The sequence below is a fragment of the Scardinius erythrophthalmus genome, assembly GCF_964197995.2.
Source record: "Scardinius erythrophthalmus genome assembly, chromosome: 14".
NCBI lineage: Eukaryota > Metazoa > Chordata > Actinopteri > Cypriniformes > Leuciscidae > Scardinius > Scardinius erythrophthalmus.
This window is the reverse complement of record NC_138234.1, coordinates 39,162,922-39,176,006: the sequence shown is the minus strand read 5'-3', so window position 1 is coordinate 39,176,006 and position 13,085 is coordinate 39,162,922.

Here is a 13,085-nt window from a genome sequence, read left to right as displayed (position 1 = left end):
TTAATTTTTGCATGTCAAAACTGCTATAGAAGATCCTGCAGTGCTGTGATTCTCAGATTTTATGAAGTCCTTATACAGAAAATGTTTTGACAGGGTCATATAGACTCACTCAGACATCAAGAATCAGCGTATGAATCGCAAAAATGGTGATAATGAAAAAAAAATCTGTACTACTATAAAGTCACAAAAAGGCTTTGTTGGTTGTCACCATTGTTGAGATTCATATGTTGATTCTTGATGTCTATATTACAATAAAAAATAAATAAAAAAAATGAACCAGCTCAAAACTTTTTCTGTATAATATATATATTTTTTTTTCAATTTCAGATTGTTATATTTCATCATGTGATAAATTATGACATTAATCATAGAATTTGTAAAAAGCTTAATTCCATCTATATATTATGTTAGCTCAGCTAATATATTCAGAGGTTTGACTGTCAAATCAGTGAATCAGATCACAATATGATGACAAAGATCATCTGATATTTTCTCTTGCATTTATTGCTATAACAAATGTGTATCAAATACACAGTTAAGGCAGCCAGAGAAATATTAAAGGTAAAAATCAAGGGTCATGAGCCCAACTAAAGCAGACACTGATCTCAATCATGGTGACATCAAATTTATTTTAAAGTTTTTTACACTTTATTTAAATTAGAATATTTGACTTTAATTTTATGGTTTTTGTTTGGCAGCCGCAGCTGCCAGTCATTTGACCCTTTTTTTTATGATTTTTTTACAATGAAGGTGTTTGATCATAATAATGCAGGAAATACCTGTGAAATAACAGTGTTTTTTTCGGTTTATTTAAAAATAGAATATTTTACTTTAATGTTATGGTTTTTGTTTGGCAGCCGCAGCTACCAGTCTTTTGACCCTTTTTTCACGATTTTTTTTTACAATGAAGGTATTATGATCGTGATTATTCAGGAAATACCTGTAAAATAACAGTGTTTTTCAGTTTATTTAATTTAGGATGTTTTACAGTTTTTTGGGGAGCTGACAGTCATTTGACCATTTTATCATTTAACTGTTTTGTTACTGTTTAATTACAGATTATATTTGTAATTTTACATACATTTTTATGTAATTTAAGAAAACAGAAAAAATACTGTATGAAAAATACAATAAGTACAATTTTGAGAATTTTGAGCACAGTTTTGAGTACAATTTCAAATTAAAGAAAATTATCGTCAAAAAATCACAGTTATTTTCTGTAAAATTAGGATTTTTTTTTACAGTGTAGAAATGGTTGTGCGTGAAAATCCCAGTAACTGAGCAGATTGTGAAATACTCAGACCGGCCCGTCTGGCACCAACAACCATGCCACGCTCAAAATTGCTTAAATCACCTTTCTTTCCCATTCTGACATTCAGTTTGGAGTTGAGGAGATTGTCTTGACCAGGACCACACCCCTAAATGCATTGAAGCAACTGCCATGTGATTGGTTGATTAGATAATTGCATTAATGAGAAATTGAACAAGTGTTCCAAATAATCCTTTAGGTGAGTGTAGATCAAAGGGTTCAAAAGCTATAATCCTTTTAATGTTGAATTTTTGAACTGGTGGTGGCGCTATAGAGTTGGTCCTAGACTGGAGACTCAAAAATTGGTCCAATTACTATTCATTACAATCACTACAAGTGTGGAAGGTCACGATGTGCCTAAATTCAGGGTCCGAATGTCAGCTGCATAATTGATGGAGATATGCTTCAGTCTATCTATGTGTAGAAAATGTGTGATTATTTATTAGCCAATCAGAATCATTCAACCTGAAGCAATGACAAAGCTTAGACCTTGGTGATGGGTATAATTGCTGTGATTTTTGTAAATGTAAGGGGAAGCGGCCTACTTTTGATCACTGGAGTAATCACTCCTTGTGATTCTTGAAGCTGACTTCTGCCTGATGAAACTGCAAACTATCTTCAGTAAAATTTCCTTTAATTTATTATAATTCTGACTCTTGTCTTAAATTGACTGCACTTTTACACTTCTAATAATAAATCCTATCTGGTCCTTGGGTCTTTAACTGTAAGTCCCAAAATACAGATATATAATGGTAATCCATATTGCAACAAGGACAATAAAGCAGAAGTTTCAACAGATATTCTTTAATGATGTTCCACTGTTTAAGGTACACAGTGAGCACAACCATTGGGCATCTTTTTCAGGTAGCTTGTCTGGTGATAGTCTCAGCCTCAGACGTCACGCCCACGGAACGTTGGCTAAACGTCTGATGCATATGGTACACTTAACTGGAAACACTTCAGGAATGTCAAAGTCGTCATCTGATTTGTTGAATTTTATCGGATTTCCGGGGGGCGCGAGTGTCGCGTTTATTTTCGGTCCGCCGGGAAACAAAGCGCAGACGTGTAATTGCGTTTCCTACTGATTTACTCGGTGTTTTGATCAGATGTGGTAATGCAGACGCCATTGTTGTTATACGTGCACGAACAGATCAATGACTTACTGCTTGTTTTCTTCTCCTTCTTTGATTTTCTATACTGACTGACTTGTTGCACGCCGGTCTGTTGTTGTGGGGACATTTCCACGCAACGAAACGTGACGCTGAACGAAACGAACTGTAATTGGTTGTTTGACATGTCGGTCAAACGGCCTTATGGGCGGGCCTTGGCCAAAGAAAGCTGCTATGAATTCCAGACCTTCAGCCGTCAGTCTGAAGGTCTGGCTACGCGAGACTAGTCTGGTGATAGTCCAATGCAGCATTTGGTACCATCTTTGGCACTGTTCACATTGGTAAACATGACAAGGATTAATTATGTAACAAACCACTAACAGTTATAGTTATGTGTGTTAACCAATTACATAATGCAATGAATAAATATTAAATAACAAGTTCAATTGCTTAAATATTTTTGTTTACCCAAAGTAGTCCTGACTGAAAACATTTGAAAAAATTGTATTCAAACACACACATTTGTTTTACTTAAACTTTTACGTCACTTCACTAAAAGAAAATATAGTAAAGTAAAAAGTACTTGACAAAAAAATCAGTTAAAGGGTTTATGATAATATAAGAACAACTTAAACAAAGAGAGGATCGACAACAGCAAAATTTTGAAGAGGTGATATTGAAATATTACTCTAACCACGAGGAATTAATTACAACTTTTATGTATAATCCCAGTGGAACAATTAGAAAGATAATAGAAACAATAAAGATAATAAAACAGTGCACTGTACAGTATCTTGAATGCCTCCATGATCTTGCTGTTCATTATCTGTCAGATTTGCTGCACCAATGCGTACAGTCACTACACTACAGTCATTCACTACTGTTAAAGTCCCCGTGAACCGGAAGTTGCAAACGACTTTTCTCCAGTGTTATGACGTATTTCCCAGTGAAACGGAATATTGAACAGAGGGCAGGGTTTTACTCTAGCGCTCCTCCTCTCCATCTCTGCTCATAGCAGACTAACGGTTTGAGGGGAGTGGTTACGCGTTGCCCAAACCAATTCCTCAAACCTACGTCATCGGAGAAGGTCCTCCAATGCAGAGGGGAGGGGCATTTTCAGATTTTGATTAAAGATTACCATGGTAAAAAATTTTTTTTAAAAATATTTTCTTGCACGGATTAATTGTTCACCACAAGACTAGTAATATGCGCTAACAAAGTAAATAGGGTCAATTTTGATTTCATGGGGACTTTAATAATAATGTAGCCCCTATTAATGTACTACAACCTTAAACAAAGAAAACCCCTTTTAGTGAATTACAGTTATTATATATATTATTATGTAAAACAGTATTATTATATATTGTCAAAATTTCACCTGTAGTAAGTCAGTGTGTGGTCACTAGGAAAGCACTACAATCTTTGGAATATATATATAAAAAACACTATAGGTGAATTACAGTTTATTACATAAACATATGTAATAAACACATGTAATAATGTTAAAAATATTTGATAATTGTACAGTAAAGGAGGTATTGTCAAAATTTCACCTGTAGTAAGTCAGTGTGGTCACTAGGAAAACACTACAGCCTTTGGAACATGAAAAAATACTTTAGGGGAATTACTGTAATTTTTTCTTAAACTTATTTGTTTATTGTGCGTACAGTAAGGGAGGTATTGTCAAAATTTCACCTGTAGTAAGTCAGTGTGGTCACTAGGAAAACACTACAGCCTTTGGAACATGAAAAAATACTTTAGGGGAATTACTGTATTTTTTTCTTAAACTTATTTGTTTATTGTACGTACAGTAAGGGAGGTATTGTCAAAATTTCACCTGTAGTAAGTCAGTGTGGTCACTAGGAAAGCACTACAGCCTTTGAAACATGAAAAAATAGTTACGGTCATTTACAGTTAATTTTTTTTGATAAACATATTTGACAATGGCATGTACAGTATGCAAGTTATTGTGGAAATTTCGAGATGGTCATCAATGCAGAACATGAAATCCACGGGGAGGAGTCGGATCCAGATCCAACTCCTCCCACCTTACATACCTAAACTTACCAATCTCCACCCCCTGATCCCTAAACCCACCCCTAAACCTACCCATCTCCACCCCTAAACCTACCAATCTCCACCCCTTATACAAGATCCGACTCCTCCCCCCGGATCTTGTGTACTGCATTGAGGTGCTACTGGAAATTTCACCTTTAGTACTTCAGTCAGGTCACTAGGAAAGCACTACACCCTTTGAAACATGAAAAGAATACTTTAGGGGAATTACAGTAATTTTTTCATGAACATAATTGACAATAGTACGTACAGTAAGGGAGATATTGTCAAAATTTCACCTGGAGTACTTCAGTCAGGTCACTAGGAAAGCACTACACCCTTTGAAACATGAAAAGAATACTTTAGGGCAATTACAGTAATTTTTTCATAAACATAATTGACAATAGTACGTACAGTAAGGGAGATATTGTCAAAATTTCACCTGGAGTACTTCAGTCAGGTCACTAGGAAAGCACTACACCCTTTGAAACATGAAAAGAATACTTTAGGGGAATTACAGTAATTTTTTCATGAACATAATTGACAATAGTACGTACAGTAAGGGAGATATTGTCAAAATTTCACCTGGAGTACTTCAGTCAGGTCACTAGGAAAGCACTACACCCTTTGAAACATGAAAAGAATACTTTAGGGCAATTACAGTAATTTTTTCATAAACATAATTGACAATAGTACGTACAGTAAGGGAGATATTGTCAAAATTTCACCTGGAGTACTTCAGTCAGGTCACTAGGAAAGCACTACACCCTTTGAAACATGAAAAGAATACTTTAGGGGAATTACAGTAATTTTTTCATGAACATAATTGACAATAGTACGTACAGTAAGGGAGATATTGTCAAAATTTCACCTGTAGTAAGTCAGTGTGGTCACTAGGAAAGCACTACAGCCTTTGGAACACGAAAAAATACTTTAGGTGAATTACAGTAATTTTTTCATAAACATAATTGACAATAGTACGTACAGTATGCGAGTTATTGCGGAAATTTCACCTGTAGTAAGTCAGTCAGGTCACTAGGAAAGTACTACACCCTTTGGAACGCGGAAAAATAGTTACGGTTATTTACAGTTAATTTTTCATAAACATATTTGACAATGGCACGTACAGTATGCGAGTTATTGTGGAAATTTCACCTGTAGTACTTCAGTCAGGTCACGAGGAAAGTACTACACCCTTTGAAACATGAAAAGAATACTTTAGGGGAAATACAGTAATTTTTAAATAAACATTTGATAATTGTACGTACAGTAAGGGAGATATTGTCAAAATTTCACCTGTAGTAAGTCACACTGGTCATTAGGAAAGTACTACACCCTTTGGAACACAGAAAAATAGTTACGGTCAATTACAGTAAATTTTTCATAAACCTATTTGATAATAGTATATACAGTAAGGGAGTTATTGTCAAAATTTCACCTGGAATACTTCAGTCAGGTCACTAGGAAAGCACTACACCCTTTGGAACATGAAAATAATACTTTAGGGGAATTACAGTAATTTTTTCATAAACATAATTGACAATAGTACGTTCAGTAAGGGAGATATTATGGAAATTTCACCTGTAGTAAGTCAGTAAGGTCACTAGGATAGTACTACACCCTTTGGAACGCGGAAAAATAGTTACGGTCATTTACAGTTAATTTTTCATAAACCTATTTGACAGTGTCACGTACAGTATGCGATTTATTGTGAAAATTTTACCTGTAGTACTTCGGTCAGGTCATTAGGAAAGTACTACACCCTTTGAAACATGAAAAGAATACTTTAGGGGAATTACAGTAATTTTTTCATAAACATAATTGACAATAGTACGTACAGTATGCGAGTTATTGTGGAAATTTCACCTGTAGTAAGTCAGTAAGGTCACTAGGATAGTACTACACCCTTTGGAACGCGGAAAAATAGTTACGGTCATTTACAGTTAATTTTTCATAAACATATTTGACAATGGCACGTACAGTATGCGAGTTATTGTGGAAATTTTACCTGTAGTACTTCAGTCAGGTCACTAGGAAAGCACTACACCCTTTGAAACATGAAAAGAATACTTTAGGGCAATTACAGTAATTTTTTCATAAACATAATTGACAATAGTCACTAGGATAGTACTACACCCTTTGGAACGCGGAAAAATAGTTACGGTCATTTACAGTTAATTTTTCATAAACATATTTGACAATGGCACGTACAGTATGCGAGATATTGTGGAAATTTCACCTGTAGTACTTCAGTCAGGTCACTAGGAAAGCACTACACCCTTTGAAACATGAAAAGAATACTTTAGGGGAATTACAGTAATTTTTTCATAAACATAATTGACAATAGTACGTACAGTAAGGGAGATATTGTCAAAATTTCACCTGGAGTACTTCAGTCAGGTCACTAGGAAAGCACTACACCCTTTGGAACACGAAAAAATACTTTAGGTGAATTACAGTAATTTTTTCATAAACATAATTGACAATAGTACGTACAGTAAGGGAGATATTGTCAAAATTTCACCTGTAGTACTTCAGTCAGGTCACTAGGAAAGTACTACACCCTTTGGAACAGGAAAAGAATACTTTAGGGGAATTACAGTAATTTTTTCATAAACATAATTGACAATAGTGCGTACAGTAAGGGAGATATTGTCAAAATTTCACCTGGAGTAAGTCACACTGGTCATTAGGAAAGCACTACGCCCTTTGAAAGACGAAAAAATACTTTAGGTGAATTACAGTAATTTTTTCATAAACAATTGACAATAGTACGTACAGTAAGGGAGATATTGTCAAAATTTCACCTGTAGTACTTCAGTCAGGTCACTAGGAAAGTACTACACCCTTTGAAACATGAAAAGAATACTTCAGGGGAATTACAGTAATTTTTTTAATAAACATTTGATAATTGTACGTACAGTATGCGAGTTATGGTGGAAATTTAACCTGGAGCAAGTCAGCATTAGGAAAGCACTACACTCTTTGGATAATAAAAAAAATCCCTTTGGTGAATTAATGTAGTTTCATTCTAAAATATTTGTGTACTGTATGTACAGTCAAGCAGGTATTGGCAAAATCTCACACGTAGTAAGTCAATGTCTTTGCTTTAATGAGGTTGTAATTTGAGATAGTGTATTTCTTTGTAGGGTTGTGCTATGTAACTTAAAAATGATTCAATAACCATTACAGACACATTGAATGTATACGGTGAAACTGTGCTTTGTTTATAATGGTTTCAATGTTTTTTTAAAGCAAATCATTCCTCTGTAAATACATCCATGAAGTAAAGAAGTTACTGTTTTCAGCCATTACAGTAATAAATAAATGTAGATAATGTAATATTTTTTGATGGAAGGTGTGCCATAGAACCCCATAGGAGTTTTGCAAGTTTTTTAAATGTTCACCTGTTAGGGGCGCACTGTCAGAGACCCAGAACCAGATATGATGAATGAAGACCAGGAGTCAGAATTATAATAAATTAAAGAAAAGATTTACTGAAGAGTTTTCAGTTTCATCAGCAGATGTCAGCTTCAAGACTGACTCACACAGGAGTTCGTAGGCCGCCCTGCTTGGTTACAAAGATCACAGCAGATTTACCATTTCCAAGGGCATTGATTACATCATTGCTTACAGGTTAGCTACTTCTGATTGGCTAAGTACACATAAAATCTAAACAATTTTCCACACATATACAGATAAACTGAAGCATATCTCCATCGATTATGCAGCTGAAACTCGGACCCTGAAGTTAGGCACGTCGTGATCTTCCAGGTCTCAGATTTGGGTTGCTGGGCGCCAGCATGTCCCGAACAACACTCTGCCAGTGGTTTCTTAACCTGTAACCAAGAAGACTAACACACACACTGACACACAGCTTTTTCAAGGTTGGATTTGGCCAGGCTCTAACTATAAACAGGAGAGTATTCTCAAAACATCAGGATTATGCATTCTTTCTCCAAGAAGAACTACACTTTAGTCTAACTAGAAAGTAAGGCTTTAACTGAGAAAAGTTCCCTTAAACGATAGACTTCAATGACCCCTGTGACTCCCAGATGTATGTATTGACACATGTTGAAGGCCTTTCTTAACAAAACAAAACATCTTTCCATATTTCATTTCTGGAAGCCGGGCTAAATGAGCAAGCACTGTTACGGCATTCAGATATCAAATACAGACATTAGAGAATACATGAAAAGAATATTTCAGTAATCACACTGGTAACTTCTAAAACAAAGTAAAATCTCACAAGTATTAACTCATGTAATATTTAGAAAGAAAACCTTGATTATAATCACTCATTACATATACATTGAAGCAGCAGTTTATTCCAAAATCCACACCCTTCACACCCAAAATAAACATCATGTTTGCTGTCATGCTTTCTGAGTACTTGTCAATAATCTGATGGATTCAGTACCACAGTGATATTTCTGCAGGACTGTAAACTTCAATCAATGCACATTGTGTTATTGTGACGTGAGAGTTTAATGTTAAATGAAGATGCTATACAACAGGAAAACATAAAAGATAGTTTAGCCATTCTTTTTATTCAACACCTGGAGAACACTGTTACACTGTATAGTCTTTATTACACTTAAAAACAGAGGTGCATAAAACAGCAAGACATGGGCTGTAGTATGTTCTGTAGGGTCCAGATAAGACGATCCAACTTGCTGTGGAACAGTCGGCCCATGCTTGCAAAACCTATTGAAATAAATCATATGTCATTATTAAAACCAACACCAACACGGTTCTTGTTCATTTTGATTTCAAATAAATTAATATAAACAGTTGTAAAATGAAGTGATTAACTATGTTCAGGAGATTACACATGATTTTGTACGTTCTACAGTCTGGATTGTTACCAAATTACAGTTCATTTACATGTTCATTCTTTCTTATTTCCTAAACACCTTTTTAAACACCATCATTATAATGCAGTTTTTATTGTTGCTAAAGGACATTCTATAGCATTAGAACTCATAATGTTAGAGATATTTGCTGGTACATCTGTAGTTGGCTAAAATGTAGTTGTCTGTTTGCACACAATGAAAAAAATGTTTTCAACTTTTTAGACGGTCCCTATCTTGTTCACCACACTACATTGGACATTCAGTGGACATTCGCAAGTAAGTGTGCCATTAAAACAATACTTGCCCATTTTTATCGATTGTGGAAAATGTAGTAGTTGACCATCTTTGTTGTCAAGATCATGTAGCTGCTTAGAATTTGCAAAAAGTAGCTTTATTGCGCATACTATTGAAAAAGTGTTTAAACGCGGAAGTCCGAATGTGCGAATATAAGACCAACTTTACCCAAGTCATCGAATCCATCGCCGGAAGTGATTGAAAAAAAACTGCGCGTGCGCACGTGTGTATTATAAACAGACTTTGCGCATGCGTGGTAACACATACGTGACGTACATACGTGACGTGAATACGTGACGTAACCGCGCTACAGTCTGCAGCGAGGGGTGTCTCAGTGGGAGTTCCCCTACGTTACCTAGACAGCGAACATCCCGTTACGTGAGAAAAGATTAAGAAAGGACATTTTGGGTACTAAAAAAGCTACTCTCTTAATTTCTACAAAATAGCAGTGGAATTTCCATGAATTAAAAGCGATTTTACCCACAGGCAGCATCGTTTCTACTAGCAGCAGTGATTCAATCTGCCTCTGAGGAGATTGTAGAAGGCTGTTATTTGCGCATGCACCAGCGCGTGGCACACGCGAGTCATTACTGGCAACAGAACCAGGAACTACTGTATTCATAGATATAGTAGTTGAATAATCAAGCAGCGCTTAATATAGTGTTATCATGCCAAAATACTTATTTATTTATTTAGTTTCAAATGAAACCATTGTAATCCTGAAAGTATTCCCCCTTTTTTCAAAATGTAACTATAATCTGATTACAACGTTTTTTGACGTAACTGTAACGGATTACAGTTATTGGATTTTTGTATCCTGATTACATAACGCCGTTACATGTACTCCGTTACACCCCAACCCTGCTTATGGGGTAGAATTGGGGTAGAAGCAGCGCTTGCAGGTTCACTACCTGGTCCCGGAAGGGAGTGGTAGGAACCTTGGTCACGTATCCGGGCCGGGGTCTCAGGATGACGTGAGAGTTATCCGGGCCAAATTTTAGGCACGTTTCGTCGACCGAAAATGCATGCAGGTCCCCTACCCTCTTGATAGAGGCCAATGCAACCAGGAGTACTGTCTTACAGGACAGAATTTTTAACTCAGCTGATTGCAGAGGCTCAAAGGGTGGTCTCTGAAGTGCCGAAAGGACCAGAGACAAATCCCAAGAGGGTATAGAGAGTGGGCGAGGAGGATTCAGTCTCCTCGCTCCCCTCTGGAACCTGACGATCAGGTCATGCTTTCCCAAAGACTTACCATCAACAACATCGTGATGTGCAGCAATAGCGGCAACATACACTTTAAGGGTGGAGGGAGACAGCCTTCGCTCCAGCCCTTCTTGCAGGAAGGAAAGCACGGCTCTGATCGAGCAAGATCGGGGGTTCTCCTCGTGAGAGGAGCACCAGTCAACGAACAGGTTCCACTTCAACGCATAGAGGCGCCTCGTAGAGGGGGCTCTAGCGGAAGTGATGGTGTCAATTACCGCAGGGGGTAGGTCACCTAGAACCTCCGCGTCCCATCCAGGGACCAGACATGGAGTTTCCAGAGGTCTGGACGCGGGTGCCATAAGGTGCCCCGTCTCTGAGAGAGCAGGTCTTCTCTCAGAGGAATGGGCCAGGGAGGGGCTGTCGCGAGGAGCACTAGTTCCGGGAACCAGGTCCGGTTGGGCCAATACGGCGCAACTAACAAGACCTGCTCCTCGTCCTTCCTGACTTTGCACAAGGTCTGTGCAAGAAGGCTCACTGGGGGAAATGCATACTTGCGTAGGCCCCGGGGCCAGCTGTGTGCCAGAGCATCCGTGCTGAGGTGACTGAGCACCATGTCCCTGTGTTCGCACAACTGCTCTCTCGACTGGGCCAGAATAAGCCAGTCGTCGAGGTAGTTGAGGATGCGAACACCACGCTCGCACATGGGAGCAATGGCCACCTCCGCGACTTTCGTGAAGACGCGGGGCGACAGGGCCAGCCCGAAGGGTAAGACCTTGTACTGATATGCCCGTCCCTTGAACGCAAAGCGGAGAAACGGTCTGTGTCGAGGGAGAATCGAGACATGAAAGTACGCGTCCTTCAGGTCGATCGCTGCAAACCAATCTTGGGGACGGATGCATTTGAAAATGCGTTTCTGCGTAAGCATCTTGAACGGTAGCCTGTGAAGGGACCGGTTCAGGACGCGCAGGTCCAAGATTGGTCGTAACCCACCACCTTTCTTGGGTACAATGAAGTACGGGCTGTAGAAGCCGGTCTTCATATCGGCTGGAGGGACTGGCTCGATTGCGTCCTTCGCCAGTAGGACTGCGATCTCCGCCCTGAGCACGGGGGCATTGTCCGCCAGAACACGGGCGAACAGGATGCCCTTGAAAGCAGGGAGGCGCCGAGCGAACTGAATCGCATAGCCGAGTCTGATGGTACGGATGAGCCAGCGAGACGGGCTGGGAAGCGTTAACCAGGCTTCCAGAGACCGAGCAAGCGGGACCAAGGGCACCACAGACGTACACTCGCTTTCTTGGTCTCTCAAAATACTTGACTCTAGCTTCAATGAACAATATCGATGAGATCAAACTTGTGTTTAAGTTACTAAGAGTGGTTGCTAGGGGTGTTGTGTAGTGATACATAGAACCGTTGGGTGAAGCGGTCATGGCCGTGTTTTATCATGAATAACACACAGCTATTGACCAATCAGAATCAAGGACTGGAACTAACTGTTTTATAAATTGCAGGCCAAACCTTGGGTAAGAACCTTCCTACACTATCAACATCATTTATAAACAAGTTGTAAAGCAGAAGCCAGTTTAACCCAATAATTATGAAAAAAAGTAAGAAAAGCTGTTATGACTCATAGGTAGGCTCTGTTTTACAGTAGTGTTTTGAGTGCTGTCTGGATGAACAAGTAAGCAAAGTCAAGCATGTATTCTATTTGTGACCATCACCTATAATTATAGCGACGGTGAGTAAGGTAACAAAGATGGCGACATCCATACAACTAAAAAAATGTTGTATCACAATTGAGGCGACAAGAGTCCAATTAAAGCGTAACTTCATCTGTCAAATCTGAACTAGCAGCAGCTTTTATGACTGGAGAAGATAGTATTATTTGAGTCAGGCACAGGCCACAAAGCTGACAGGTGCAGAGAAAGTGCTTCTAATACCCAAGCATGTCGTTTATCGTGGTTTGCCCTGTCAGTCGACAGATGCGTGAGGACTTGAGACGCGTTTCTCCAGTGTAACTTGCATTTGATGGCTGTGTGTTGATGGGAGTGCAGTAATTCTGACAAAAACATAAGTTTTACTAAAATATTTATATGAAATGTAGCTTTAATATTCCACATGTATTTATGAGCCGGAACTGTAAAGGGGGAATACATGTAATTACCACAATTGTTACATGTAATACAATGGCTATGTTCATTTACTTCTTTCAGATGAGTGAATATGTGTAACACCGTGTCCTAACCAGACTATCTCTGCGAC